Source organism: Sorex araneus, chromosome 5 (assembly GCF_027595985.1).
Source record: "Sorex araneus isolate mSorAra2 chromosome 5, mSorAra2.pri, whole genome shotgun sequence".
NCBI lineage: Eukaryota > Metazoa > Chordata > Mammalia > Eulipotyphla > Soricidae > Sorex > Sorex araneus.
In genome coordinates, this window is record NC_073306.1 from 176,814,978 (window position 1) to 176,821,188 (window position 6,211).

The following is a 6,211-nucleotide window of genomic DNA, read 5'->3' on the forward strand; positions in this document are numbered from 1 at the left end:
CTTTCTTTTCTTTTTTCAGTTCCACACAAATTTCTGTTACATTTGCTCTGTCTGATAGAAGTCTTTGAGAGTTTGAAAGCTATTTCTATGAATCTATATTATTTGGAGAAGATAGCTATTTTAGCAATATTGGTAGTTCCAATGCATGATCATGAAAAACCTCTGTTTCCTTGTGTCTTCATTTAAAAAATAAAACCACATTGACAGCATTTTTGAAATACAAATCTTCAATTCCTTGGTTAATTAGTTTGTATTTAATTTTATGTATTATGACCATTTGTGTGATTGCTTTCTTGGTTTCTTTTTCTTCTAGATTATTTATTCTTATAAATAATCAGTTATTGTTTCTGTATTGTCTTTTAAAATTTCTATTTTATTTTTTCTTTTCTCACTTATTATTCTTCTTTTACTGATTTAGGTCACGCTTCTTGTAGTTTGAACTGACATATATGCTGGTAAACTGTCATAACTATATGAAATATTCTTTGTTCTATAATAAGTTTTGTCTTATTTTGAAAAATAAACTTTGTTGATCATTCCAAGTTAGAGGAGATGTTTTACCCATTTGAAAGAAATAGGCAATACACAATCATTAATAAAGAAGCAAAGAAAATGTATGCAAAAATATGCTTAGGAAAAATTTCAAATTTTATATAAGAATATAGTGAACAGAGTATGAAGCTTTGTTTAGAGGATCAGAGAAACACTATTAATGCTAAGGTGCTTGCCTAGCATGCTCTAAACCCCAGTTGAAGTCCTGAGCACTCCCAGGACCCATCTCTGAGAATAAAACTAGGAGTTATCCTGATCTCAATGAGTGTAGCCAGCATAAACAATTTGTCTTGATTTATCCTTCTGTTTTCCTCATGTTCCCCTATTCACAATATAAACTAGACATCAGGCCTAAATTAAGGTATATATGGGACATGCTTACTTGAATACTTGATCTCCTCTTTCTATACAATTGATATGAAGAAAAAGCTCAGAGTAAATGCCAAGAGGCCTCTCCTCGGTACTATGTCATTCTTCAAGGTTTGGTGAATAGTATACATCTTCATGAGGTGTTTTGCATGTCCTTCCTCCTGTTCCATCATAATTTATATAATAGAGGTTTTAATTATTTGGTAAAAACACAAATAACAAAGTTAATTACTATTCCTTGAACGATTTCATTTTATTTCAGTAAGCTTAGAAGAACTATATTAGATGTGGAGAATATATTGTGATGTATTATAAATGTACAAAAACGTACTGTCAGAAATATATGGTCTGACAGTGTCAAAATTTACTATTATACATCTGACTTAATAAAAAAGGACTCAGATAAATAATATTAATGTGTGCCATTGGTAATTTTAGTTAAAAATCTAAGTAAGCTTTTTATCTCTTGCTTTTGATTTGAACTTACCTAATTATAGCCAAAAATTTTGGCTATATTTTGGCTATATATAGAACAGCTTTCCTACAAATAAGGTTAACTTGTTCTAAGATATAAAAGAAAGACAATTAAAGGGACAAAAAAGTGTGTGTGAGAGAGAGAGAGAAAGAGAGACAGAGAAAATAAGTCAGAGCTAACCACCATACATGACTTCACTGCAGTAAGTAGGTGTATTATTCAGTGGATATAGTCTCTTGATGTTTTCAGTATTATGTAGTTTTTGCCATCATGTGCTTTCACAAAATGAGGAGGTATAGGCATTTTGAAATCGGATATTATTTAATTTACTATCTTTTTTATTCTCTTTATGTTTTTGTTAGCTTTGCATAATAGCCAATCTAATGCCAACCTGGACTTTTGCGACACAAGGGAAATAAAAACTTACCAAGAATTCTGTCCCATATCATTGAGATTATTAAACCAAGCTCCAGTTCTCCCTCTAGGAGAACCAGACAAGCTACTGAGAGCTTCCTACCTGCTTGGGAGACCCTGGCAAGCTCCCTGTGGTGTATTCATATGCCAAATATAGTAACAATGATGGGTCTCATTCCCCTGACTCTGAAAAAGCCTCCAATGAGGCACCGTTGGGAAGGAAAGTAAAGAAAGTCTGCTAAAATCTCAGGGCTAGGACAAATGAAGACATTACTAGACCGCCTGCTCGAGCAAATTGAGGATCAATAGGATGATAGTGATAGGATAACTAGAAACAAGTTGAATTGTGATGACAATTCATATGTCTGTCAATACATGAATGGATTAAAAATACTTGGTATACACAAACAATGGGCAGGCAATTCACCTAGCTATAGCAATGAATGAAGGTTTGATATTTATTTCAACAAGGATGAATTTTGAAAGTAGAGTAAATAATATTAACAGACTTAAATTAACAGTATTGTGTGATTTTGCATATGTTAAGTCTCTAGAATAAGAAAACGTATAGATGCATAAAGTAGAATGAAGGTTTCCAAAGGCTGGAGTTGTGGGGATCATGAGATATTGACTAATGAACATGGAATTTACATTTTGAATGATTAAAAAAAAGTTCTGGAAATAAAAAACAGTGACAGCTACTCAACATTACCAATGTGCTTAATGTTGCAGGAACACACATAAAAAATAAATAACAATGCAAATTTTGTGTATACTTTTGCATTGTATTATACCACACTGGCAGAGCCTGGCAAGCTCTCCATGTCATGTTCCATGTGCCAAACACAGTAACAATGATGGGTCTCATTCACCTTACCCCGAAAGAGCCTCCAATGTGGCACTGCTGGGAAGAATGAGCAAAGAGAGGCTGCGAAAATCTCAGGGCTAGGAAGAATGGAGACATTACTGGTGCCACTCAAGAAAAATTGATGATCAACTGGATGACAGTGATACAGTGATTTTACCACAAATAAAAGACATATAGTAAAAACTGTGCCCATCCCTGAACATTGCATACCCACAATCAGCTAACCATCCTTTAATTCTACCTTCTTCAGAATTTCTTTCCAGTTTTATGAAAGCAGTCCTTTAATAAAACAATCCCATATCTTCACATCCAAAGGCAAATAAATGATGTAGATTTTAGTGGCGTACACACCAAAAGGATAGAAAACCCCAAGGCAAGTGATCCACTATCCCAATTAAGTCCTGTTATATAAATGTGTCCTTGTCTGGGTCAAATCATACATTGAAGCTACATGAGTTAAAAAAACAGGGAAACTTGACATGAAGAACTTTGGTTTTGTAACAGTAGTTTCTGATTTGAAACTTCACTGGTATGCTGATAGGCCACTCACTCACAGTCTTCTCACTGGGAAGCCTGAACTAGTCTGTAGAAAACAAAAAGCCTTCCACAGAGCTTGGAGGGAGGCAGTTCATTAGCAATTGATGGTATTGAGGAGCTGGAAGGAAGTTGTTAGGAGGGAGCCCTCTGGACTGCAGATAAACAGCAATTCTGTCATGTCTGGGCACAGTCTGGGTCAGAAGGATCTCAAGAAGCACTAGGCTACGATATCAAGATGCTGTAGGCTAGAATAACCAGGTTGGAGTGAGCTCCCTCGATGTCCTTATTCTATACCACTAACTCAGCAATCGAACATGGAAACACCCACCTTATTTTTTTTCCTTCAATATCCCTCTAGTGCTCTTTACAGGAGAAGCCTTAAAATGTGTTCACTTTAACGAGGGCTGAAAGTAATTAATTCTTACAGCTATACTTTCTGGGGGTATATCTGCCCGCAGTTGTATCTATTTCTATTTCTGTAGAAAATTCATTTGCATGGGGCATTCATATCTACTATATCTACTACAAATTTATCCCTAGAGTAGATATTTTGATGTATTAATAGCTGACCCAGATAATATGACTCAATCTACATTGTTTTGCTGAATTCAACAAATGCTGGGATTAGCTGGGATTAGATAATGAAATTTCACAAGTAGGGAGATAGATTTTTTTTTTTTTGGCAGCCTATGTTAATGCAGAATAAGCACTGAGACAGGATTAATTGTATGCTTAACAATATAACCCAGAGAAAGTGAAACAACTCCCCCTGAGGATGTCAGAACCCTATTCAAGACTGGAATGAGAACTCAGCACACTGACCTCTAAAAGTGCAGGTTTCTTAGCAACGGAATTAAAGCAGTTTTGCCTTTAGGTTCACCTAGAGCCCTGAGGTATTATTCTGCTTTAATGTCTTATTAGGATTTGGTGGGTAGTCAGTCCTGGTAGTTCTGGGTCTACTTTCTCATTGTATAATGTGAGCAGAATATGAAGACCTCCACATCTGTGTCATTTAGCATGAAAATGACTCCCAGGACTGTGATTTGTAGTGTGCTAATGGTTACTGGAGCTAACTTCTGGGGTTTCACAGTACAGATCACACCTTCCAGTTGAAACTGACTCTGATATCTGGGTTTACTCTCCACACCCTACTTAGTGTGGAAGCGCAACTGATCCCACTCCCTTGAGAAAGAGGCAGAGTGTCTTTGAGCCTGTTCACCCAGAGTGTGAGGTGGAAGCCTGTTCGCCTAGCAGAAAAGCAGGATGTGTGCTTGGCAGAGAAGCTGTGTATGTGCTCATCTGGCAATGGGCAGGATGTGTGCTCACTTGGCAGAAAAAACAGGAGAGGTGGCTTATTGCTTATGTTTTTAGCCCCTACTTCAATCAGTTGTTTAACTATTATCTAACTACTCAGTTTTTATGTCTGTTTTACTATTGTTTAACTGTCTTATCTTTGGTTTCTTATTTTTTTATTTCTATGTGAATCAATGAATTGTTCAGCTATTGTCCTACTAATAGTCTTATTTAAAAAAAAAAAATCAATAGATTTCTCTGCTAACTGCTTCTTTTTGGCTTCTGTATCCAGCTAGATCGCTTGCTTAGTGTGGGAATGGGAGGTACACTGGGTCCATAAAAGACTGAGGGAGACCATTCTCTCTGCTGCTCTCCTGTTCAAATCCTGGGCACAGAGAAATCAGTCGCTGATTAGCTAATAAAGAATTCCTGACTTAAACTTTGCCGAGTATGCCTTGTTCCCTCTGCCTATAATACTAAGAAGAGAAAAGAGATATTAAATGGCAGTGTCACACTGGTTTCCAGAAAACAGAATTATATAACTACACTCACCAGTACATATTATGTTCTCACAAAACCCAGAGTTTGCCACACCCTAAATTCAACTGAATTCATCTAAGCCTACATGAATAAATGAAATTTATGTCAGAAAAATTGCTTCATTCACTGTAAAAAACTAAAGCTCGCCAACGGGCATGTGCACTCTTGGGCTCTCCGGGCGGCTCTGTCTCACCGCCTGCGTTCGGTGCTCTGGAACCGCTGTGTATGGGCTGGATCGGGACAGCCGTTGACCAAGGACCAAGCTGGTTGCTGATTAGTTACTACTTATTCAATCTTTCATCTTTCTCCTCTCCCGCACTCCCAGCTCAGTCCTCTCTCTGGATTTACTGCAGCCTCTCTCTCATCTCTCTCCTCCCTCTTTTCCTCTCTCCCTTTGCCCCTAGGTTACACACTGCCAGGTAGCAAAATCAACATAAGAAAGCCCTTCCTGAGGGCTGTCAGGTTCAAAGGTAACACAACCTAGGGGCATTTCAAAGTCCTTCCTGACTGCCAGTAGGCAAGATACCTCTTAAGGATTATTTTTTTCCCTCTCCTTATTCCAAACACTCATTAACTTCTTAATATTAGTTATTTTTGTATGGACATAGCAAGAGATACATTGAGGCTTGCAAGGCAGCTCTCCTGGCAACATCTTGCCACAGACTCAAACCACAGCACTCAGGTCAGATTAATCATTCCTAACCCTAGCAGGGTCCAAATCTAGTTATCACTGTTTGGATCATAACAACATTTGTCCATGATCAAGCTCTTAACTTATAGTTAAGCATTAGGCACTTTGGCCAGGCCCATCTTGATGCCAGGGTAGCACATAACTCACCACTTGCCCTGGGTCCATCTTGTCCCTCGTTGGGAGCCTACTTTTGGGGGTGCTAAGAAGTAAGGGCAGCTGAGGCTTAGGTCAAGAGAACAGATGCCCAGGAGGAAAATACCATGTAGAGTCAAATGACTCCCAGGTTACAAAAGCATAGCATGTGCTAAGTCTTCCTGTGTCCATACAAAAAGGACATGGCTCTTAATAAACTATGCAAAGGACTCAAGGAGAAGAGAAAAACAATATATACAAGTCAACAGAACACTAAGAAAGAAGCTACAAATAAACAAAGAGGAGTGAGAGCACTGTAATGGGAGTAACCCAATAAACC

General features: G+C 37.7%; 1 pseudogene; it reads right to left on the bottom strand.

Moving 5' to 3' along the window:
* Positions 1-864: 864 nt before the first annotated feature.
* Positions 865-1,004, bottom strand: LOC129405409 (small nucleolar RNA SNORA51; annotated as a pseudogene).
* Between the last annotated feature and the right edge of the window lie 5,207 nt (positions 1,005-6,211).